This window comes from Podarcis vaucheri (genome assembly GCF_965113315.1).
Source record: "Podarcis vaucheri genome assembly, chromosome: 7".
NCBI lineage: Eukaryota > Metazoa > Chordata > Lepidosauria > Squamata > Lacertidae > Podarcis > Podarcis vaucheri.
The window spans coordinates 49,310,077-49,337,195 of NC_138765.1; positions in this window are offsets into that span (position 1 = coordinate 49,310,077).

Consider the following 27,119-nt stretch of genomic DNA (forward strand, 5'->3'; position numbering starts at 1 on the left):
CATCATTTTATGGTTCCCCCTTAAGGTCTTTCATCTTCTAAAATGGAGATTCAGAGACTTGGTCCATCTACAAATACCTCTTAGCATGTATAAAAAGTCACCTGCACCTGATTCTGAAAACTTCCAGATCAGGCTCAACTCCATCAAAAGAAGAGGGGAAGAAATGACATCTCGCCTTTTCAGCCTAACATAAATAAAAGCTGACATTTTATTTCAAGCACAAGTCATCATTTCTGCAGATGAAGGCACACAGAAGGAAGAGGAACATAACTGTCCAGCTGGCTTATTTTTGATGTTTGCTCTGCTTCCTCAGAGCAAATTCTAGATCCAGCTTGCCATAAATGAATGATGAAAGGCCTAATAGTGAACTGGAACCACCATACAAATATATACAGGCAAGAAGCTTAAGTAAATACTTAGTTTAAAATCCTGTCCCTCTTTGCCTACCATGTTACTTCATGTGCTGTATTCTAGTGCACAAACTCTGTGGGCCCCTCCAGACTGATATTTCCTTGTGAGTTATTCTGCAACATGCTCTTTAAACAATAACAGTGCACTAGTGATGAATTTATTCTGCGTTAGTTTATTCTGCAACATTTCCCCTATGCTACTGCATTTCTGCTTTCCAGGGGGGCTACAATGCAACAAAAGTGAAACAAAAATAAATCAGAATATTTGTAATATAAAAAGTCCTGGGATTTCATCAGGACATTACATGATAAACACTGATTGGAAATGAAGCAGTTTGGCCATCCCAAAATGATTCCAAAACACAAACAGTATTGAAAGCAGAACATGTGTGATTGGTCCAGTAGCATCATGAGTGTGCAATAAAAAGGATATTTACAGGGAACCTATAGATGCTTATACAGGAACTCTTGCTCAGCTCCCATTCCTTTCAACACAGTTTGCATGGAAGAATTTCCAGGTCAATTGCGTCTAGTGCATACTTTTCTCTGGCCAGTCCAGAATAGTCTTCTGATAGTGATCCAAGCCACGTACCATGTTTGAAAGGCTAAAGGAGCATAAACAAGTATCCTTGGTGGTTTCTCCCCAACTTTGGATCTGCAATCCTTCAGAGATTGTACAATTTGTAAAAAAAATAAAGTCTATCTGGCGTGGTTTTATTACATATGTAATATTGCATGAACCTAGTTATAGGCCTCCAAGAACATTGGTGATTTGTGGAATGATGCCTTTGCTTAAAAACTGAAATGACTTTAAAGTTAAATATAATTACATCTGGTCCAAGGGGGGGTGTTGTAAAAAGAAAACAAAAAAGTCAGCTGTGTCTGAATCATTGTTTATGACTGATATATATTGCAAATAAAGAAAAACACAATGATAAAAAAAGACGGGCAAGGATTTTGAGCCACACATAAGCAATGATTCTGTTGCTTTAAAGAACAGAGCTATCCAACATCTTGAGAATCTATTGTTTGCCTTATGCCAAGGTAATAAAAATTATGAGTTCTTCAGTTAAGTTTGGGCGGCGTATTAATATACCTCACAAAGCAGCATGATTGCTTTTATGCTTCAAATGCTCTTGAAGACATGTGCGTTTATGTATCCTATTGTTTCCTTTAATAATCTCCTAAGGAAGAACTGTTAGGTCCTTGTGCTAGAATGAAAGGCTGGGCATCAGTGTATAAGTAGAACATATTTAATATTTACCAGCATTATTTAACAAATACAACACTTTTAAAAATAGTGCAATTTGCTGCATTAGTGGCTAAATGTCCACAAGTCCTAGTGATTAGGAATGCAGCAGATTGCACAGATGCTAATTAAAATAACTAAGCTCTATTTCTTTTTCCTAACCCTTTCACGTTTTTTTAATCTTGATATTAGTCTAACGTTATCGAAAGTAAGTAGCCATGAGTGAATTTCCCCAGGCTTTAATTGAACTGTATCAGATTAACCCAAACAATCTCACTCTAACATAAAGAAGTAGCTTAATTAGAGACAGTCAGAAGAGTCAAACCTCATCATGCCCCTACCCATTGATCCCCCATGACTCTCTAGCCCTCCCCTCTACGAGCATCTCCATTCCTCTCACCATTTTCATATCCCAGTTCATTTCTGGGCCCCATTCCAGGTCCTCACACTAGCATTTAAAGCCCTAAACAACTTAGGTCCCAAGATAGCTGAGACTGCCTCCTTCCCTCCATACCATCTTGGGTGTTAAGATGAACAGAAGGGCCCCATTTGGTAGTTGTGGGGTGGCCCAAGAGACTAATTTGTTTCGCTTGCTTTTAATTTTTGAATTTTATATGGTGGTAACCTGCTCTGGGCCCTGCTAGTGAAGAGCAGGAAAGAAGAAGAAGAAAACACAAATATGAGACTAAGGCTTCAATCCTGTACCCACACCTGTGGAAGTTAGTCTCCCTGAATTCCATGTGACTTTCTCCTGAGTACACATAGACAGGTTTAAAGCATCCCCTCCCAAGAATCCTGGGAATTATAGTTTACTCCTCAAGGAAACTACAATTCACAAACCTTTATAAAAATTAGACTTCTCAGGATTCTTAGGGGAGGCTCTAACGGTATGATATGCATGCAGCCATACACTGACTCGTGCTGTAAATACAAAAGGAATCACCCACAAACTCATGATGTTTTCCAGTGTGGTTCAGGTTAGCTCCTCTCATCTTCACCCTATCCTGGATGTTGACTGTACCAATCAATCAAATCAATTACTCACATCAAATTGAATGCAAATTAACGTAATTGTCTATTAACGCAAGTAGCATCACAGACAGAACTCATTTTGATTCTCATTGTGCTTTTCAGTATCGCAAACTGGGTGTTAAGCCTTGTCAGCCTGCAATGTCTTTTCGGGAGAGCAGTGACACAGACGCTGCCCCCAAATTGAAATGCCAAGCAGCAAGAAGGCTAAGAAACCCCAAGAGGATTCTGCCACATTTAACTCAAGCCATTGGTATTCTGCTTAAATGCTCTTAAATGTAACAAACAGAATGGGTGATGGCAGCTAACCCAAGTTAATAGGCCAAGTGTCCATCAGGATATCTCTATTCCTCTGGCACTCACAATTGTCCCATACTTTTCCTAACCTACATCCTCCAACACACACCACAAATCACATTTCAAAAAAGACCACCTTTTTATTCTCAAATAGATAAAGATCTCCATTCAGCTGTGTTGCCAATTGATCCTGGGCACGAGGTGGAGCACTATTCCTAAGAGATATCGCAAGGGACCCTTTGCCTGTGCACCTTTGGCAGCAAAGTAGCCCAAAGAGCCATTGAGAAGGATGGAAGGCTGGTGCATGGAAGTAATAGCAAGCAGGAAGTGGCAGAATGAAATGGGTGAATGAGCACCTCCCATTCTAGCGCATTAAGGGAATAGGAGAAGTGGGAGAGCAAGAGCAGAATACAGATGAAGACGACAGACAGGTGGCTCATGAGAAGCCAAATTGCTCTGTGATTTGATCTAATGGGCAAGTGACAGGTGCAGGAGAACAGCAAACGAGTTCAGGAACCAGTCTGATGAACTTGGAAGAGGGAGGATTGGGCAGCGACAATATTTAAGTCTTTATGTACAATGGATTTCTTTTCTTTTTTTCTTTTCACGAAACATACAGCGCACCCAAAGATTCTAATAGGAGAGGTGTTTCCATGTTACATTCAACAATTGTACAGTCTGTACACAAAAAGTCAAGCTGCCCTCTTATTCACATGTAGCATTCAATGAGTGTGCAGTCTGTGTACACAGAAGTTGAGCTGTACAAATCAACAGATCTTTCAGACACACACACACACACGAAAAGCCTGCTGGATCAAGTCAATGGACCATCTAGGGCAGCATCTTGTTTTCACAGTGGCAAACCAGATGCTTGTGGGAAACCCGCAAGCAGGATTCACGTGCAAGAGCACTCTCCCCTCCTGTGGTTTCCAGCAACTGATTTTCATTACTGCCTCCAGCTGTGAGGCCATAGCACAACCATCATGGTTGGTAGCCATCGATAGCCCTCTCCTCCATGAATTTGTCTCTACACACTTACATGTGTGTAGAGACACTACACTTATTCCTGTGTTCAGCGTAATGTGTGAAGAAGCCTAATGCATCTTCAAAAGATACTCAATATTGAGCTTGTTTTATCTATGAAATGTATCCACTTTATCCCTTGAAAACTGGGAGGCTTACAGCTTACGCTGGGCAACTGAGTTAAAGCAGAAGGGACGGGATCTTCCCAAGAAACCAATTATGAATCAGCATTCCTTTGCTTGTTTTTTTTGACTCCATCTGTCCAAGCATCTTACAAAATGTCAAGGCAAAGACTTGTGGCAGTGCCTTCCACCACAATACCTCCTTGAAATTTTAACAGCACAATGCTTTACACCTCCACACGTAATATTCCTGCAGGGTAATCATACAATCATTATAAACACACTCACAGCCTCACAGCCTAACTCGCAGCACCCAAGGAATAAGTCTGCTTTGTCAGCTCCTGACACTGCCTAATACTGAGGCCATCCAGCTCAGCATTACCTTCACTGGCTAGTGGCAGAGAGGCTCCAGGATTTCAGACCAAAGTCTCCCAGCCCTACCTGAAGTTTCAAAGATTGAACCTGGGACTTTTTGCATGCTCTGCCACTGAGCTATGACCCTTTCCTGAAGGACATAAAATCTCCATGTTGCAGATAGTAAATAGATCACTTGCCCATTAGATCAGTTTGAAGCAACTGGAAGCATCAGAACTGACTGCTGTGTCCAGGCCCATGGAAATATTATTAAAACTTTTACTAGTAAAACTTTCTTCAAAACAGAATCGAAACATCAAAAATATCCATATAATATCCTGTACTGTCCAGCGCAGGCTCAGCATCTTACAAAATATGAAATAATCCAAACAGATCTGTAAGCAAAGGTCTTCCTCTCTCTCTCTCTCTCTCTCTCTCTCTCCAGCCTGCTTTCCAGCTGTCAGGCTGTTTGCTCTTGGAGAGCCATTATTACATGCTTTGTTCTCTGTTGAGTTCAGAGGAAGACTAACAGCAACCACCCTTTCAAGATGGCAAATTTGCAACTCAATACCTTCATCATATGATCAAAGGTTCACTCTCAGTACAGAATATAGAAATAATCAAGAGGTAATCATTAACTAGTTACAGCTCAGAGTCCTTTAGAAAAAAGTGTCCATTGGTGGGGGGAGGGACAATGTTAGCAATACACATTTAGCCATTTTAAACCTTCATTAATACATACACACTTTTCATTTCTGTGTGAATTAAACCATTATACTTAACACTCCATGCCTACATGGCCACAACCTGCACTCAATATAAAGGGACAACACTCTTGCCCAGGACAATTTCCATTTTAGGCTACAGTTCAAAATGAAGAGTAGTAAGCCTCAAAAAGAGTCCAGAAGTTCTTGTAGGCAGCTCTCTCATGGAAGACGGAGCTGCACTTTGGCACCTCTCAATGCAAAGTTCAATCTCTCTGGACAATTCAACTGGACAGCTGGAAGCTGGTTCAGCTTATCCTCTGTAAGTAAATGATGCAGAATCCCTGTTCTTGCATATCCACAGCAGAGGAAAGCAGTTCATTTCTGTCCAAGTCTGAGTTTTCTCTTCCCCCACCCCCATTTGGTATCAAGACAGACAATAATATAGTATTTAGACTTCACTGAAACAAAAACTGACAACATGCTATACAGCAATTGCCTACCATGCTCTCTTTTTCTAACCACTCTTATGGTCTTCCACACTCCAATTTAGAAGCACTATAAAACCTGTCATAGTTGATGAGAAGTGCCACAAAGCTGCAGTATCAGCAACTTGTATTATCAATTGGAATGCTGGCAAATCCACAGTGGGACACCTTAACTGTCAAGCTGTGGGTTGATTTTTCCCCTCCCTTTTCCGGATTTATTGTCAGAGAGTGTGTGTGTTTAAGACTTCCGTGCATAGCTCAAAACTTTGTGTGTGTGTGCATATGTACTCCTCTACTGGATGTAAGAACTTAAGAAGATCCCTTCTGAATCAGTGCAAAGCCTCTCTTAGTCCAATCAATCAATTTAAGTTTCTCACATTTTCTCATTTCTCCAACCTTAAATTCATGTTCTCCCTATTTCTGCATCAGTTATTTGGTGATTATTATTATTTTAACTGCTCAAAAAAAATTGTCAGCATTTCAGTGCACATTTTGCAAGCAATTTCCCCAATATAATGCATTTTTAAATGTTGTTTTCACTAAAACATGCATTTCTATGCGCACTCTCCCCTAACATATGCATTTATGTACACGCTGATTGAAAAACTAGGTTGTAAAATTCAGAGGACTATGAATTTCGAAGGATAGCTGTATTGTGGTTCATATTTTGTTTCAGATAATGTAAATGAGGTAGTTTCATATTGAAATGTGAACCAAATTGAATTTCTCCCTCATACCCAGCCTCCTGTCTCTCACAGTGACCCATTTGCACATCCCCACCAATCCATGCATCAGGAGATAGTGGGCCACCAGCAGCCACCTTTCTGGGGGGTAGCAGCTATCCATTCCCCGCCACAAAATACTCCTCAGAGGGGGCAGTCTAGTAAATCTAAAAGGACAACAGGAACATAGGAAATTGCATTATAACAAGCCAGAGACTTGGTCTATCTAATTCAATATTGTCCACACTGATAGGCAGCAGCTCTAAAGGGTTTCAGAACTTCAGGGGTTCGAAGTTTAAGACAAACTAAAAAAAAAAAAATTGAAGCAGGAATGGAGGAGAAATTTCCAGAGGGAAATACTAATCCCAGAGGAAGAGCAGAAGACAGACAGACAGGCATCAAAATGCAACTTTAACTGGGATTATACACGTTGCCAAATTTTGCATTACAGCATTGGTTCAAAAAAGTGTGCCCCAAAATGCATATTTTGCAGGAGGGAAATGCATACAAAGATACATATTTTCAGAAGAAGAATGCATTCAATTTAAATGCAATTTTATGCATTTTAAAAACTGCAAAAAAGAGGGAAAGAACAGACCTATTAAAGGACACATGTGAAGTTGAGTTGAAACAGAAAGAGGACTTATAGCAGTGAGGCAGGGGGAACCTGTGGCTCTCCAAATATTGCAGGACTGAAACTCCCATCATTCCTGGCCATTGGCCATGCCGGCTGGTGACAGGAGCTGCAGTCCAACAATCTCAGGAGAGCCACAAGCGCGCTCTCTCTCTCACTCTCTCTCTCTCACACACACACACAGAGAGAGAGAGAGAGAGAGAGAGAGAGAGAGAGTCTCATTTGAAGGTGATACAAGTGTTAGACAGTCTATTCCTAAAACTTTGGAGTAGACAAGAAATATATTGAGATGAAACACAGCAATCCTAGCTGGGACAAATTCTTTGAAAAGTGTTGATCACTGAGGAATAAATCAGCTGAATTGACATAGTAACTTGCTAATGATGACCATCTGCAAATCCTACCCAGCAAAGAAAAATGAGAGCACTATCAGCAGTGATACTTGTAAGGTGGAATGGTTTGGTTGACCAGATTTTTCTTTTTCTGAAGATCTAATTTCAATCCAATAAAATGATGGCCTCTTTGAACTCAATTACCATATCCATATCTCCTTTTGACCTCAAGGGAATAGTGTGCTATTAGAGTTTGGTATTACATCCTCCATTGCATAGATTTCCCCCCCCTTTTATTATTATTTTTTACAAAAGCCTTCCCCTTTGGAAAACTTAAACTGGCCATATTTAGCAGCTGTTTGCTCTAGCTGACCTTAATTTAATCTAGTTTTTACAAAGGTATTGCTTGGGGGGGTTAAACATTCTTGTTGCTAACTATACTCCTTCTAATTCTGGGCCCCTGAGAGTTTCCCAGCTCACAGAGGGGAAATTCACTTAGTGAAGCGCCATTGGAGTTATCATTTTATATATATGCATATAATTGATTTGTAATTATCATCAGGGAGGCAACACTAGTGCTAACCTAATTGTAAAATATATCGTTCCTTTCAAGTCTTAATGTATCGCCTCGAGTGTGCCTCACTTAGGCTCCGACAGACTACAGTAAATAGACTGACAGCAGGAAGCCAGGGAAATAGAGTTCCCCACCTCTCAGCACAATAAAAGATGTTCTCTTTTAGACTATTGTTCAGTCCATTAGTGTAATGCCTGGATGTTTTTCTCACAGTGGGATGCAGACCAGGTGTCAGGGCTTCAAAGCAAGACCATATTTTGCAATAAAACCCAACTTGCTGTAAATTTTCTACCATCTGTTCGTCTCTGCAATAAAGAGAATTGCTGTCTCATCTGCATTTTCTTCTTGGTTTCTCATATACATGCAACATTCGTTTACCCCAAAGTTTAGTAACAGATCGTCCAAACCCCACAACACCAATTGAAGGAGTGAGTTATTTGGGCTTGTTGCCTTGACTTATGAACATTCTGATGTACTCCATTTATCAAAGTACTGATAGATAAAATCTGCATTCTGCAATCATAGATTGAGGTTACCCCCTGGCTGCCAGTTACTGAATAAGGACAGGCAGGAGGGAGGCAACGGCGCTGGTAGAGATGGGAGGGAGGGAGGAGTTGAGCTTACCATTTGCCTCAGCAGAGGAGGAGGAGGAGGAGGGAGGAGAAAGCAAGGCAGGAATAGCAGCATTTTTCCTTGGAATAAGGGACAGTCGCTTACAGTATTATTAGGGCCATGTGGCAACCCTAAGGCATGATGCTGATGCTCCTGCTGTGACGATCCACCAGCAGACCAGATCGCCCAACTTCTGGGTGGCACAATGTCTAAATGCCAGTTGCCAAGAGTGGGGTATCTGTTGCCTCAGAGCCCTGCTTGGCCACCAGGAGACGCAGAAATGCCAGACAGATCTGAGCAGATGCTCTGGTGGGTGGGCTTTGTTTTTATTTTTATACTGTGAAATAATTTTGCCCTGAGACCTGCGGTATAGGGCAGCATACAACTTTAATAAATAATAGTAAAAAAATAAGGAACATTTGAGACTATGTGTGAATGCCTCATGTACTCTAAGCCATGGTACAGCAGCTTAGAGTGTCTTTATTTCAACCCAGAATAAAACTTTGTAATTTCAGAATTATGGCACAGCAGCTACAGCTGAGACCAAAAATGTTTCCTTTAGGGTTTTTATCAATATGAAAGCTCTAAAAGGAATGTTCGCTCATTAGCATACCATGCAAACTCCAACAAAAACATAGCCTATCCCCATATTTCTGTGATTCAGATTCACAGGTTGCAGGCTTCCTTAGACCTAATATCTCTACTTAGTCATTCATTCAAAATGTTTCTATGTCACCTTACTGCTTCAACAAACTTCCAAAGCAATCGGCAGTAAATTAAAATACAATAACCATGAAGCATTTGTTTAGTTTTTAAGGGCAATGGTAACTTTGGGAAATGATTATTTAAAATATCCTACTGCCTGTCTGTTGGTTTTCTAAAGCTTGTGGAGGAATTGGACATTACTGTCCTGAACTGCTTGTATATAAAATGAGAATGCATATTTTCACTCATTGGCAGAGTATAGGGTTAATTTGGAGTCCTAGCAAGTGCTCCAAAGCTCATAAAACGTGGAGGCATAGGCATCCAGTCACTGCTGATGTGATTAACTGCACATCTCTTCCTGGGGGCAGGAAACTTAAAAGTTCTAAACTTCCTTGAGCAGGTATCTCAAGGGGAGGAGCACATGATTGACAAGGGAGGTCTTTAAAAACAGATAGACAGCCAAAAGGTAGATAGACCAAGGGGTGAACAACCCTAGTAAATATATAGTGTAGGTACAAGGCAGAAAGTTAAGTACAAGGCACAGTGCCGGTAGAAAAACATGGTTCCAGCAGCTCTTTAAGTTAGGAACTGAAGCTTTTGCACTGAAGCTGCTGGAACCACACTCTGTTGGGTAAACAGGGTGTTCCTTGTGAAGAAGACCTTACTCATGAGGATACATTGACTCTCAAAGAGTCTATCCCTGAAATCTGCCACTTCTCCTTATCGGGCAAGTTTCCATCTGCTTTTGGTGTTGCCATCACTCAAGAAGGCTCCATGCCCATTCAGTCTCAGTTTATGAAGCTGAACTATCTTGACAAGCCCTAGCCGCCTTATCTGGGAGTCCTGACTCATCCTATTGCTGAGTGTTGGGCTGGAGCCTGGGTTCAAATACCCACTTAACTAAAAATGCTTATTTAGTGATCTGGGGAAAGTAACTATTTCTTAGCCTAACCTACCTTAAAAGTTATTATTATGAGAAAAGGGGCTAGGGGTATGGACAGCACCTTGAGCTCCTTAGAGGAACATGGGTAGGACAAAAAAATGTTATGAATAAAAGCCAGTGTTCACTGTCAGTTTTTTAAAAGCTAGAAGAGAAATTGGCAGCATATTTCCCTGCAAAAAGAATACCCAAGCCACTCAAAGCTAAGGAATAGCTTACAAAAAAGGGGGGTGGATTATAGTCCAGTAGTTTTGCTGGGATAAACAAGAAGGCCTCACACCAAGAGTCAATGATTCACTGATGTATCATTAAAAATCCACTACACCTACACATCAATTGTGTTGCCTCCAGATATTTCCTGACCCAAACAGCTGGCTCTCTTCCTACATGCTTTTAAAAGAAAATACTTGGCTGCAAGCCTCCTCCCCTCGATACCTAACCAAATGTTTAAAACAGAACATCCATTCACAGAAAAGTATTGATAACATTTCACTCAGGGGATCCAGTTAGGGAATGTCATTGTCTACTTTCCATCTTTCAAACCGCATGTGATTGTACTGCAGAAAGACCTTACATAAAGACAGGAAGGTGCTATTATTACATTGAAAATGGGCCTATATACTAGCCAAGCTTCCCAGTCCAAAGGCACAAGTCCCTTTGCCTCGTCAGCAACAAGAAAAGCAAATGTTGCTGATAATGTTGCTCAAATGGTCGTTTAAAAATTACAAAGCTGGAGGAAGGCACTGTCCTGTGCCCAGTTCTCATTGAGAGAGTAAACCTAACTCTAGGGAAGGAAGATCTAAGGTTTTAAGGCGTGCTTTACTTTGAAATAAAATTGTATGAAAATGTTATATTGCTGGTATTTAACTCCATCAAAACTAGCAAAAATGTATAGAAATAGCTCAAGCAGTTGTTGGAGATGCGGTGAGGCAGAAGGCACATTGTTACATATGTGGTGAAAGTGCAGGAAAGTAAATGAATTTTGGGAGATAATTAATAACAAACTTTAAAAGGTATTTAAAATCTACTTTACCAAAAAAAAAACCCCGAAACCTTCCTACTAGGCATGATAGGAGAGAGTGGGACTTGTATAGAAAATATCTCCGTGAGAATTGTAAAATATGACTTTCATTGGCAGGTCTAGAATGACTGCTACAGAAATATAGAAAACTACAGGAAAATAAAATAATGGAGATTGATTTAGACTGATCAAGAAAAGTGTGACATGTTAAAGCATTTATAGAAATTGTGTATAAGGGGGGATAAAACTAAGAATATGGGAATGTGTACTTTACTTTTTTTGAATGTATGCTTTCTTTTTGAATTATCTAATTTTCTCTTTCCAAAACAATGTTCCAGCCAAAGCACAGTCACCTTTCAAAAGTCATACTTATTCTGCATTTTGCAGTGCAGTTCTGCAGCCAAGTAAAGTGTCCAAAAAAGCATATACTATGTTAAAATGTGCATGTAAATGCATATGTCAATGGATACAACATAGAAAATGCATTACATCAGGGGAAATTGCTTCACAAATGCTGAAAATTAAGAGAAATTTGCACTAAAGTGCTGGTGAATTTTTATGAGGGCTTTTTTTTAAAAAAATCACAAAACGGGTGTGGAAATGTGGAGAACTGAATTTAAGATTGGAAAAATGTGAAACTGAGTGAAACTGAAATTGATAAATTCATAGACTCCTAACTATGAGGCAGTACAAAGACTTCAAAATAGCATTCAGTAATACAGTAATTAGAATGTGCAAAATAAGGCAAGCTGCGCATGGCATGTTCCCTTTGCTTTTAAGCACATATGCACTTAATGGCAAGATGCTTCCAGCCATCACTCACATCTTTGAGTTCTGGAGACTCAGATCCTGCTTGGGACATTCCCAGTGGATTCTTTTGCCCACTGTGGGAAGCAGTTTGCTAGAAGAGATAGGCCTTTGATCTGATCCAGTAGGACAAAGAAAAGTTTTTCTCCCTCTCTCATAATATTAGAACCTAGGCCCATGCACTGAAGCTGAGCAATGGGAGATTAAGGACAGACAAAAGAAAGTACAGTGCTACCTCGGGTTAAGAACTTAATTCGTTCTGGAGGTCCATTCTTAACCTGAAACTGTTCTTAACCTGAGGTACCACTTTAGCTAATGGGGCCTCCCACTGCCGCTGCCGCCGCACGGTTTCTGTTCTAATCCTGAAACAAAGTTCTTAACCTGAGGCACTATTTCTGGGTTAAAGGAGTCTGTAACCTGAAGTGCCTAGGACTTGCCAATCGCATGGTCGGCAGTTCGAATCCCCGCGGCAGGGTGAGCTCCCGTCGTTCGGTCCCAGCTCCTGCCCACCTAGCAGTTCAAAAGCACCCCCAAGTGCAAGTAGATAAATAGGTACCGCTTTATAGCGGGAAGGTAAACGGCGTTTCTGTGCGCTGTGCTGGTGCTGGCTCGCCAGCTGCAGCTTCGTCACGCTTGCCACGTGACCCGGAAGTGTCTTCAGACGGCGCCGGCTCACGGCCTCTTAAGCGAGATGAGCACGCAACCCCAGAGTCGGACACGACTGGCCCGTATGGGCAGGGGTACCTTTACCTTTACCATTAACCTGAGGCGTCTGTAACCTGAAGTGTCTGTGACCCAAGGTACCACTGCACTTCATCACATAGCACATAGTTAAACTGTGGAACCTGCTCTCACCAAAAGGAGTGGTGGCCACCAATTTGGATGGGTTCAAAGGAGAGTTAGACAGGTCTGTGGAGAATAAGGCTACCAATGACTACCAGTCAGTAAACTCCTGAATGCCATCTGCTCGAGATCACATGTGAGAGATTTCTATTGCCCCCATGTCCTGCTTGTGGGTTTCCCAGAGACAACTGACTGTCTCCTGTGAGAACAGGAGTCTGATCCAGCAGGAATGATCTTATCTGAGGTTTCAGGGAGGATACCTGAGCATTGTTCTGGGAACTGACATTGTGTGTACCTGGGAGAGTGCATGTGTAGACCAGACCTTAATTGTCACACATACAAAACTAAAAAGCCAAAAATGCTTTAACTTTTCCTCATAGTGGAGGTGCTTTATAAATGTCCCACTAGCCTCAAATTCAATAGAACTTACAAGAGCTTTCAGCTAACGTTCCACTGGGACCGAAAGAAATCAGGAGGGACAGCCTGAGCAGTGAGAGACAGCGAGAGAGACAGAGCCAGGAATTATATTTTTCCTTCTTTCCATAAGCCACCTCCATAACATAAAATATTTGCGGCTGATGGAATGTCAGGTATGATGTTCCTACACAGAAAATTACATCAGTACTCACAAATACGCTATCCCCCAGCACAACCGCAACACACTACAAATAAAACATCAAGGCTGCACACACGTACAAAAAAAGGGGTGGACGCACTTACACACATACCCAGCAAATCATGTTGCAAAGCTGCTGCCCCCAGTACAACTGGGAAGATTTCAGAACCTAAAGTCATCATCTGTCATTCATGAATATTTTATCGCGTATAGATCTCTGAAGGAATTTTATTACTGCTCCATTCCAAGTAATAGATTAGGCCAGATAGTGCTCAAAAAAGGGCTTGCACTGGTGCTCTGAGAAATGGCAAGAGACCCGACAGCCTATTATCTGAATTCTAAACTCTGCAATGTGTTCAAGAGGCACGTTGTGAAGGCCTAACAAGGCAATGTAAGCACATGGATTTGTAGATATCTCAATTATGGTTGTAGGAAAACCCACCACAGGGATGGCAAAATGGCTTTTACTGTTGCTGTTGAATAGAAGAAAGGATGCTTCAGGAACCCAAAATAATTTCTGTCTGAGTCAAGCTTGCTGTGAAGATGATGATGATGATGATGTGTCTCTATCTGCCTGTCTGTCCCATTAGATTAGTGACACATGCTACTGCAATCTCCATGTGATTGTCCCATGTGGTGATCCACTGAACTTCATGGGGCAGCAAAGAACTCCCAGACTGACTCCACTCACCCAGGCTCACTATTATCGCTTAGGGCAGAAAGGAGTAGCAAAGGGCTTCCTTTTGGGCCGAAGGTTTTCTGAGCAACAAGGTCTACCTGAGCTCTTATGTAGGGATTAGGGAATCTCTCGGCCTCCAGATGTTGCTGGACCAGAACTCCCATCTTTCCTGAACGTTGGCATGGTTGGTTGAGGGTGATGGCAGGTGGAGTCTAACAAAATCTGGAGGGCCACATGTTCCGCATGCCTGCTGTGTTTCTGGTCTTGCTCCTTTGACCTGACTTGAGCCCTCTGGGTTGCCATTTGATCCTGATTGCTCTTTGGTCCTGAGTCCTGGCCTGTGACTCTTTAGGATTCCAGACAGGAGTTTTTCCCCCAGCCCTGCCTGGAGATGCTGAGAATTGAATCTGGGACTCTTGGCATGTCAACACTTCCTCCAAACTTCTCCCTGCCATCAAGACACATACATGATAATCTGGTGAGAGCACAGTGAAGAAAAGAAGGAGATCTTTCTCTTCTGCCTCTAGGGCCTGGTATGCTCTTTGGCTATGAACAACAAGAATGCTGTGAACTGCAGTTTTCCTAAAAGTATTGTTACAAGAAAACTCATTTCCAAACCAGGAAATATGCAACTCAGTGACATCACTTCCTGACAGTAAATCCCATGGAATTTATGGGACTTTCTTCCAAGTAAACATGAATAGGATTGATGTGTAAATCCTCTCCCATGTTGTACCTTCATTCAAATATTTTTAAAGGATTTTCAACACAATGTGGACAACAACAACAACAAACTCTGCCAGTCTGAAAATGCCATAGCCTTGTCTCGGCAGCCCCAAGATCCAATGTGCTCAGAATAAAAAGCAAGATAGAGATGTAATTGCTTTGCCTGTTACAACTCACTTGTGCATCATAGATTTTTTAATATCCTGCAAAACACATGTACTGTGGAAAGGAACCAGGTGAGAGCCATAAACACATGTAGTGTTATTTTTCTTTATGATAGATACTAATGGGGAGCTCGAAATGAAGGCTTAGGTTTTTAAATAATAATCAATTGCAGCCTTCCTGCTTTTGTTTATTTACCACGAGAACAACTCTGGAATGGCCGCATTGCAGGGCTACGTATAAGTTATTGTTAGCCATAAAGGGAATGGCTGGGCAATCAAAAGCATCCATTCACCCCCACATTTGTAGTCTTGTCTGCCTCTGATGCCTCCCTCTTTGCTAGTGCAAGTTTGGTTCCCCTACTGATAACATTACAGGGCCTTTCAAATGTTAAGTATTGGCATAATTCTACTGCAACTGAAAACAACCAAGATTTTTGGAGGGGAGAGTGAGATGCTCAAGGCCTTGGGCAATTCACTTGCTATAGTAGAAAAAGCAAGCACAGAAGAAGAGGGATGTTGGAGAAGTCCAAAGGGAATGAGAATAGCTGATCTTCACTGATTTGTCCCATGTCCCGAATGGAAATCAATCCAGTAAATCTGATCAGTATTTGCTGCTTTCACTCCACAAACAATACTTTTACATTGTATTTCCTTTGCATTGAATGAATGTGGTAGAATAATGCAATTACCACATAATTTACATACATAATGTAGGTTACATAATTTTGCCACAGCTAACAATAGGACAAATAACCTGGTTTGGAAGATGGGCTGCAGCAGAGTGGAAACAGTGCTGCATGTGAAAAATACAGGTTACGATGAAAAATGCTGCCTTCTTACCTCCCTACATATGCCACTAATATGCTTAATATGTTGTTCTCAGGAAACTCAAGAGTTCTTCAGATGTTCTAGGCATCTGCAAAACCAACAGACAGTGAAAATCATCAGCCAGGAGCCTTCTCTACTCATGAAGACTCCCAGCACATTTTAGAATCTGAGAGCAAGGGCAGGAAGCCTTAGGTCTGACAACAAAGGTGGTCCTCCAAACCTCTCTATCTGGTCCCTGAGACACTCTCTATGCTGCACCTCCTTCTCAACCACACACCATCACTGCAGGACACAGCTCTCAACTACTCTCCTCCCCACCTGCAGGTGCTTTTGCCTGGCTAAAATGTGTCCATGATCTCTGATAATGTCTGTCTGGATGGAGAACAGGTGTGTGTGAATGTCAACTATACGAAAGTAAAATTTGCATTTGTTGCTCTGCCCACTTTTGCTTCTTGCCCTGCCTGGATAAATATAGAAAGTAGCTAAACTTTAATGCTGCAAGGGATGGTGTCTTAAACTCTGCAAACTAATTGTTTAAGGGAGGATAAGCAGTAAAATAATACATCCTATCCTGCCCACAAATCCATCCAACATTCATTGCTAGAGAAAAATCCCTTCATTTGCTTGCATAGATAAAGGCCGACTTATTGATCATGGCTGCCTTTCAAATTGCATTTGTAGCAAAGTGTCATTCTATAATGATGCTACATTATTAAATTAGGGATTTTAGAGGTCTGAACAATACCTGTAAGGGGAAAAAATAGATCTATCTCAAGTTGTAATAAATGGAATTAAATCCACTAAGTTAATTCAGAGATATTAGCTATGGGAATGTCTCTCAAACTTATTTCTGAGGACACAAACTTAATTTGATAAATCTGTTGTGAAGCAAACAATTTGTGGGTTTCAGACAGGTTTTCTACAGATCCTTACTAGGATATGATTAATTAACTAAGCCCAAGTGGTCTAGGACAGTTATAAGCTGAACCTGTACTGCAGATCTGAGAGAAATGGGGACAACACACTTATCAGTACAGATCAGGCCCATTGTGGTAGATTTTTGATCACATCAGGGGCGTAGGAAGGGGAGGCAGTGGGGGAGGTCGGCCCCGGGTGCCATCCCTGAGAGGATCGCCCTGCCCCCTGGGTGGATTGCCCCACCCCTGGGTGCCCAAGCAGCTAGCTCCGCTGCTGGATCACACCAGGTCCAAGAATCACATGGCCGTTAGTCCTGTTTCATTCATTTAGTCAGGCAGTAAATACGGAGTCTTTTCAATGATGGCAACTATCCTATGAAATTTCATTCTGAGAGATGTGCCTGTGCACCTATGTTTCTTTAAATCCAGTTCAGTAATTTGAAAAACTCATCTGTTTTTGTCTTGCATTTAATTGAAGCTTTTATTGTACATGCTTCTAATGGTACTCTCAGGAGTTTGCTAACTCAGCTGTTGCATGTATAGCTGTTGTTGACAACTCAACCCAGGTTCAAGGTTTGTCCAAGGCAGAGACAAAGCCACTCCTGGGGGTTGTGAGGCACAACACAATTCTCCCTAGCCAAGGTAGAGCCGAAGTTCTAGTTCCTTGGAAAAGAGGTAACCAGAGGTTACCACTCCTGAGCAGTACAGCATAAGAGTCTCCGACTCAACTCTGCTTCTACACAGAAACAGAAGAAACAACACTCAATAACTCCACCCGGTTACACTGAGAACTAGCAGAGACTTCCTGTCTCACGCTCAGGGACATCACATGATGTCAACAATGTAGCTGCCTGCTCGCAGCTGGTGGGAACTGAAATCCCAATAGATATCTCTCCCAAACTTTATTGCATTGGGTTTATTTAACCTGTGTTAGATTTACACAGGCCCTCTGTCTTACCCAATAGCAGTGTGTACTAAGTCATCCTTTTGCTTTTCACAATAAAATATTGCATGGGTAACCACCTTAATAAAAATATTTTGTGTCATGGATTCACGAAGTGCTTTGGTCAGTTCAGATTCCAAGCTGTTCCTTAACCATAATGGATGTCTTAAAGATTTCACATAAATTACTGTCTTCATTTAGCTTCAGATAATCAAAGAGTATAGCATGAAATCATTTTGCAAAATTGGTCACGTTGAATAGTCCTCATCAACCAGTCCTCTGATGGGTTGCAGTCCAATAAGCTCAGAATGATTTAGTTCAGGCCAATAGACTGATGAACAGCAATGTGCAGGAACAAACATTTTTTGGGTATTAAATGTGATACCTCTAGTAATTTAATAATCCATCTGTGTACTGGACTTAGATCAAGGGGGCCTGGGTTCAAACCTCTACTCAACCATGGAGCTCATTGTGTGATGCTAGCCTACTCACCAATGAAATTTGAGCAAGCCATTGTAGCTAAGACAATTTATGTTTAGATCTCACATTTCTACTTTGGAATTTAAGGTGACATAAGATTCCCAGGTGGTATTTCAGAGCCAGATCTGCTTAGCTTCAACAACTGCTTCATGTACCTTTAGATAAGAGATAGTGAATCTATGGTTGTCTTCCAGCTCTAATCATCCTTCTCCACTGGACATGCGGTCTGAGGCTGATGGGAGTTGGAGTCCAATAGCACCTGGAGAACCACAGAATCCCCATCAGTGCTTTAGGTCATACCCTTGAACCATGGATAGCACTGCCCCTATTTATTGACCCAGAAATCCTATCAGAGCATATAATTAAGTAACCCTCCTTCAACCAAACAGAGGTTGTCAGTACTTGCATACACCGAATGTCAGAAAACTGAGCATCTCTGACCCTTGTTTTCTTACCTTTTGGTATATCTTGTACAGTAGACCCTCGGGTTACGCTACCTTCGGGTAACGTAATCTTTGGGTTGTGAAGGCGGCAAACCCAGAACGTGGCAAACTTCATGCATGCACAGAAGCACTCTGCGGCACGGCATGCATGCACAGAAGTGGTCCTCCAGTTATGAAATTTTCAGGATTTGGCTGGGCCTCCGGAACAGATCCCGTTCGTAACCGGAGGTACCACTGTATAATTTTGAGCTTTTTTGTTACAGAAATCTTTAGAAATAAAAAGGTGTGGAGGTTCAAGGAAATAAAGCATACCCACTTTTTATTTACTCTGCTCATTTACAGCTGGCGAGCCAAACTTTCTTGGCTACAACATGCCTCAGCATGAGTACAGAAAAACTATAGTTTTTCTGACATATTGGCTCAAACTCTAAACAACAAATGAAACTGCATGACAAGAATGAAATGACTTGCTTTTATGTTACTGTCGGATGAGGGAGCAGCTGGATTTATATGTGTGTGTTTTTAAAATGAGTCTGAGCCTATTGCCAGCATCTTTGCAGGAAGGATGGATAGATAAATGGACATTCATATATTGTGAGCTAGTTTCCACAGTACAATGTGCACCAGTGGAGAACTGTACAGAGTACAATTCTGATGTTCTTTGCACCAGGCACCATCTGCTGGAGCATTTGCCAGTGCTTTAAGCTTGGTGGGTTGGAGAACAATTCTGCTCAGAGTCATCTGACACATGGTACCTTTGTTAGGTACACTAGCCTCAAACAGTGAGTGGCCCCAGCTTACCCACTGACTTTCATGGCTCACCAGGGATGTGAACCCAGGCCTCCCCAGCCAAAGTCCAGCATGCTAATCATGTCATTCCCCCTTGTGAACTCACTATGCCATGACTCTTGGATGGAGACAGCTGCCAGGTGGATACAGGTTCTTCTTTGACTTTCATGATGAGCTCTTGCACTTCAAAATGTATCACTACACCACTGTTACCTTGGTGTATCAGCCATAATGGCACCAGTAGATATATTACCCCTATGTGGTACTCACAGTGACAGCAAAATCATGTCCCAAGGTTCATGTTTGCACATTTCAGCTGGTTTCTGCTTGGCACATCTGCCTTTAGAAGCCATTTCTTTCTGTGGTGAAAGCTTGTTGTTTCAGTTGTGTTTTCAGCCTGCTGAAGTAATGCAGCAAAGCTATATAAAGCGGCAAGGGCATTTACATCATGGGGTGAAGCCTGAAAACTACCAGATTTCACTGCAACTAATCTAACCCAGGCATGGAAACACTGCAGAGAGCAGCTTGAACTATATCTGGATCTTGTCTTGGAGGGGCATGAACAAAAGTTACACAAAAAGGTTTCTTCTTATATGTGAAATGGAGCAAGAGTATGCAAGCCGAATTCTGCACCAACAGCAGTTTTCAAACCATCTTCAAATGCAGCCCCACATATAACACATTGCAGTAATCCAACCAGAGCATAGACAACTGATGTCCAGATAGAAGTGCAGCTGGACCACCAGTTGAAGTTGATGGAAGACACTCCATGCCACAAAGGCCACTTGAGCCGACTTCCGGGTTGACGCGATCTGGAAATGGCGGATTCCCTCCGAGCTGCGGAGGGAATCGGCTCTACCGAGGACGGGTCTTTGCCGCGCCGGCGACGCGGGGACCCTTAAAAACCGCAGGCGCGGAAGCCTGCGGACTGAAGACTCGGCGGGTGCCTCAAGCGCCCCCCCCTGATCCACGAAGAGCCTTTTTAAAGGCTGCGGAGGGGATACGGGGGTGGCGTGGCACTGAGAGTCGATTGCTACCTCGGTGGGGCGAAGCCGCGAGCCATGACCAGAGAGCGCTGACTTCCTTCCTTGAAAATCTGGACTGAAAGAATTACCCGTGAGTAAGACGGATTGGGACTTTAAAAATTTTACCCTGAATTGGAGACGACCGGGGGGTGTGCTAAAAGGAAGTCCGCACCCCCCCCCCCTTGCAGACGATCTAAGCAACGACATAAGAGCTAAGCTGGAGAGCCTACCCTTGGTGGGGTGAGTTAAAAAGGACGCTAACTTTCAAGATTTAGCTAAAGGAAATTTTGTGCTGGAGAGTGGAGTTTTGGAAACCCTCTTTTTGTTTTAAACAACCCCCCCTCCCGGGCTCGGGAACGTCCTGCCTTTGTGCCTGTGTAAGAGCTGTGGAGTTTGACAGCTGTCAAAGCTGTCAAACGGGCAGTTTAAAGTGGAAAAATCGCTATCTAAGACCCCTCTGGACTAAGATAATTGAGCCAAAATTGTTGGAAACAAAGTAATAATAATAAGTTAAAGGGCTGTTGGACAAAAGACTAATAAGTAACCAGATTCCCCCTAGGGGGAATTCTGTGAAACTACAATGGATACAATGGCTGTGGATGGAAAGTTACTAGTGGAAATCGAAAGGATGTTTCAATTGGTGGGAATTTTACAAGAGCAGAGCTTGGCCATGAATAAACAACTTATGACTATGACCTTGGGAACAGGCAACTCTGCTGTCTGTATTGAGGACCTGAATGAGAAAGAATCCACAGCTGAATGGGAAACAATATTTACAGAGGTGGAAGAGACTAAACAAGAAAAAGAGAAAGTAACCTTGGGAAGCAACAACCAAAAGCTGACATCTGTGGAATACAAGCAAGGAGACTGGGAACATATCTACCACAAGTCTGCGAAAGACGCAGAAGAAGAAGGAGGAGGTCCTGGGACATTATGGAATACAGGAACTTAAAACAAAGAAATATGATTGGGGCCTCCGTTTGGACTTTGATTCTGAAGATACAGGCTTTGTGGAAATTTTCCAGCAGTCGCTTTCAAATCTCCTTGTGGGAAGAGAATATACTTTGATGGTGAAAGAACTTTTTCCAGACTCGACAACTGACATAAAGGACTACCAACAAGACCGGCGGAGAGGGACTGAAAGAGACTTGAAAGCCTCGGACGTGAGGAACCCAGGCTGAGAATCTCGACTTTGGATTTCTATTGGGAAGGGACAAAAACCGGGGATGGGAGGGAGGGAAGAGGAGATTCTTAAAAACTCTTAAGACTTTTAGGTTTGGTTATTATGACTTTTAATTAAGATAAAATGAAAAATCGATGGAAGAGAACTTAAGTCCAACTTAGGAAAATCAATTTTTTTTATTATAAAAGAGGTAATAAGATGAATAAGATGGTTAAGAGGAGAAATACCAACTTGCTGATATAATTTTGGGAATTGGGATGCACGAGGGGGGGTGGGGGGAAGTCAGGGAACAAGGTTATGAAACGAGGATTTGCTGAATTTATACATGTTTTTGTCTTGTGTTATTTTTGTGTGTGTTTTGTTTTTATAAAAGCGGAAAACCCAATAAAAATTATAAAAAAAAAACACAACGGCCACTTGAGCCTCAATAAGCAGAAATGGATCCCGTCCTTCCTCCCAAAGGAGCCCAGGGATCCAGAACATGAATCACATATATTATTTATTCACTTGCTTACATTTCTATCTCAACTTTCCACCAAGGAGTTCTAGGTGATTTACATAGTTCTTCCCATCTCCATTTTATCAACAACCCTCTGGGTTAGGTTAGTCTGAGAGTCAGTGGGTGGCCCAAGGGTACCCAGTAAGCAGTATGGCTGATTGGGGATTTGAACCCCCAGGTTCAAATCCCCAATCAGTCCAACATGCAAATCACACTGACTCTCATAATCTTTCCCCTGTTGCCTGTTTTCCCACTTTAAAAATACTCCCCCCCCCCCGACTACAATATTTGAGAGGCAAATATTGATGGTGGGAGATGATTTAGACTGGGAAAACAAGCATCACAGAAAGGTTCAAGCATATACATTTGCCTACTTTAGCCTACTTCAAGGTTCTATAGCACTGAAGACGCAGTTATTTGGTATTTCAGATTTTGTGTGGCCTAGCACTTTGACTTCAGGTGAAGCTTGGGACTAAAGCACAACAGGTCCAGATATGGATAGGCCCACCTGTTTTCCATGTTTGAGCTGATAGCTCAGAAATATATTCCTCAGGGGCTACGTCATTAGTTGTTTGCACCAGGCAATCCTATTGTCCTTAATTTTCCTCAGCTGGCAAACTGAGACCATGGACCTTTGGAAGCATAAATGGCTTCATCACCTGAACATCAGGGTTTTGTTTGGGTGAAGGGAATACTGGAACTCTCCTGCTGTCCAGATGCTAACTGCTCCTGGGGCCTTCAGGGACCCTGCTCTCCTTTCTTATGGTTCTTTATCTTTAAACACACACACACAGCATCCACACTCACTCCACTGCTCCCCATTGCACCATCTCACACCTGCTTTGAATTAAAAGAAAAACCTGCAGGGGTAAAGTTACACTCATCTGCATCTAACCTTTAATTTGGTTCTAAGAATAAAGGCAAAGCCAGATCTCAAAATAGAGGGAAGGAAGTCAGCCTTAAGATATGGCATCTGTATTCCCAGCTAACATGTTTCTCAAAGGAAGAGGTCAGGGTTCAGACTTCTGAGAGTCCTGCCGTATCTTCAGATGCTATCTGCAGAAAATGGCTACAGCCTGCCTACCAGCTTACTCACATTATGTAGATTTTACATCTTTAGATAGCCAGTTTTCCCTTTTCAAGCAAAATGTGTTCCATGCTTTGTTCACCGCTGTGCTTTTCCACAGTGAGAAGATTTGTGTGCCATCCGCCCTCTGCACACCCTCCTGTTGCTTAGAAAGGGCTTTTGCATGCAAGTATTGCATTTCAATAAAAGTCAGATCATTCTCTGCCCAAGACAAATTGCAATTGCCAGAAAGCCTTGCATAGGGTTGTTTTTTTCCTCTTTTCTTTTTTCCCAATTTCAGCTTGAGTTTTTGTATGACAAATCCTAGGCTGATAGCCTCTTTCCCTGCACAAAATATATGGCGCTGGCTATAAGTCTTTAAAAGCCTTGATGTATTCCACCCCATTAGTTTTTATGGTTGAATTTATGTTGTATTACAAAGAGATGTGCTGAACTGCCTGAAACTACAGATTTGCCAAACTATCCAAAAATACTTAAGAGAACAAGCACATGCACACAAAAGAGAAAAGATAAAGTTGCAATCCTGGCCAGCCTATAGGCACCTAGTCCATTTTGCCACTCTTGTCACTGGCAATAATAATTATTTTATTTTATTTTAAGTGCTGTAAAACACATCCAACTGAACCCGACTTTAAATCACACTTTGGCTGGGTGCTTAGAGAACTATTGATTTAAAAATGCAGCAAGTGCACACCAGTGACTGATACAGCCTGACACAGTCTGGCCTGCCCCATCACTCACAGAGATTCCATCCTTTTGGTGCCTTACAATATGCAATTCAACAATCCCCTCTGTGCTGGCTCAAAGAGAGGAAAGGGGAGAGAGAGAGAGACAACCTCTGCATAAATGCTTTAGCATGTCAAAGCCAGCTCACAAAGGAGTTGTTCTCCCCTCGAAGAAGCAGCTTCATTAGCAGCATAATAGATCATCTACCCTTATACTGGTTTCAAATACTGTCAAATTAGGTTTATCTTCTGAACAGCTCATTCAAAATGAACATTGCTAGTCGCCTGAGCCCTTACATGATTATAATTAAAAGGGCAATGAGAGGTACACCTCTAGAGGAGAAACACCAGAAATTAAAGTCGGCTTCAGAGTGGTTGCAGCCTGGACAGCTCCATGCATAATAGAAATTACAGGGCACAAACCTGCAAGTCTGTAGTGTTCCTCATGATGTGTGGCAACCATGTTCATCTTGTCTTCAACATGGGCTACAAGGAGTCATGTCTTTACTTGTGTCTATGAAGAGTAGAGCACAGCATTATAAAAAGATGAATAGTCCCTTAGATATTTGTTTAAAACATTTCAATTGTATACTCTCTAAATCCTGTATTAACCACCCCCAGAGGATTTTGATGGTATCAATAAATGTTCTACATAAATCGACATCAGGCTTCCTCAACCTCGGCCCTCCAGATGTTTTGAGACTACAATTCCCATCATCCCTGACCACTGGTCCTGCTACCTAGGGATCATGGGAGTTGTAGAACAAAAACATCTGGAGGGCTGAGGGTGAGGAAGCCTGATCTACATAAATACATCATAGGGGACACCAGAGCACAAGTGGCCAAAAAGTATAACTGTACTGATTCCTATAACTTCCATAACTGGTGAAACATTTGCATGGATCTCACTAACATGCCTTGCTACATTCACAGATCTGTCGGAGCTCATCCTCTGGGCAATCAGAATGTGGGGCCATAGCTGACACAGCTGTTTTGCATGCAGAAGGTTGCTGGCTCCATCACCTCCATCACTTGGAAAACTTAGAGAACCATCACCAGTCACCGTAGATAGTACTGAACTAGATGGATCTATGTGCCAGCTTCCTTTGTGCCTAAATTGTTAATAAAGTGTCTCTTCCAAATTACTATATGGAACCTGGAACTTCATGTTGAAGACTACTATGGTAACAGGAGTGAACTACATTGTGTGAAGATACTGAATAGTTGAGGGCTCCACATGCTTTACCTCTCTCACAGGAGGCAGCTGAGGAATGGAATAGGGTAAAGTTTAAAACTATTTTCCCCCCCTTTCTGTGTCTCTCCCTTCTCATTGTACCCAAAGAATGTACCCACTGAGCCTATAAGGTTCCCTTCCCCTTCAGCTCTATGATACCATTACTCTCAACCCTCAAGTTGTATTCTCTTTCCTATATGTATAGCTTCTCTTTTCATAACATGAAAGAGAAAGCCTTGTGCGTGCAGAACCGTGGGTCATGGCAGTGTTTGTAGATGGCAACTCCCTGGTCTCAAAATGGTATATAACCATCATAATTCAGATTGAAAGTCACCTGTAAAGAGATACCCAAGGTCCATTATCAAACAGGCAAATATGCTGGCCAGATGCTACAGCTGGAAGACAATTGCATATTCATTCCCTTTTCTTGAGATGTATATTTTTACCATGTCATAAACAGTTTTCCGCAACTCTACATCATGGTGTTCAGATTCACTCCAAATTCAGCCTGTTCAGGCCTCAGAAAATGAACTTTTAACAAGTAGCAAATTAAAATGTCAAGACCAATCATACCGGAGCCTTGTTTACAAGATGGTTATTATTTTGGTTTCCAAGGCCTAGAAGGTTTGTCTTTTCGGGAATTAGCCAGCTACTGTTATCACATAAAGAAACTGCACCCGATAACATTCTCTGGCTTTCTGACATCTCAATTTAAATTGCAATCTTCCTCGACCAGGCCACTGTGCTTCCCAATTCTGAAGCCTTTCAGAATCAATTTCAATAAAAATGTGCTGCTCGGTGCTGGAGGCGAAGCATGGGACTAGGCACCCTCCTAACAGATATTTATATTCGTTTAGGCCAGCCGATGTGAGGTGGGAGGAATGACCTTCACGTTCTGCATTCAGCACAAGAAACCGTGATCTCCACAGAAGATGCTTTTCCCTGAACTAAGTAAGCTTCGCAGGATCCTAAGCCCTACTTTCTCGAGTTTTAAGAGCACAAACACAATCCACAAACATTAAAAAGACTAAGCCTTCGTAGAATTTTCATTAGGGGTGAATTTCCTCTCCCAATTCCACAACAGAAAAAAAGTCAGAGGATCCAGATTATTTTGCTAAATGCCCTCCAAATATTCAGCAACATAATCCTGAACCTGAATTGGTTCCAGAGGCTATGGAACCCGTATTTAAATGCTTGACCATGGGCATTCCTTGCTTGCTAAAGTGGCCTTGTGTCCCACAGAAGAGGACAGGCTTCTACTTGGAAGTCAGCATGGTCAGTGGTCAGGGTGAGGAAAACTTCTCAAATGCTTAGGGTTGAATCTGCATCCCTGGCATCCTAAAAAGGTAATCAGTTATCCCAGCTAGTGACACCTCCCTGCAGCATGCAAGTAAGGGTGGGGGGACAGAAATGCTGCCTAAACCTATAACCACTTACACAGAGCATCATACAAAGTGAGATTAGTGAACTTTAGTGGTTAATACTAGAGGATATCAATGTAATGGACGTCTATGAAACTAGGCAGGATGTCCCGATCGATAGTGAATCTCACTGGTCTGCATCTATGACCTTGGGAGCTCACAGTACTTAAACAAAACAAAAATCAAAGGGCAGCTAGAATTAAGAGCCTGTGGAATTGGGATTCATTTTAAAAAATCTGATTGCATTTCTTAGGACTTCAATAACCGTGGCAAATGGTTTCCCCACTACAAAAAATAATTGTCTACGCATTTGATTTTGTGTTATATTTAAGATTCCCAGGTGTGCGGACATGATTTTCATATTTTCTTTGGTTCATACCTTGGACTGTTAACTCCATTCCAGTTTAGTTTCAGGTCTGGTTTTGAGATTGAAACAGCCTTGTGACCCTGTTAGAGGACTTTGTACTTGTTAGATAAATCAATATAGCATGGCT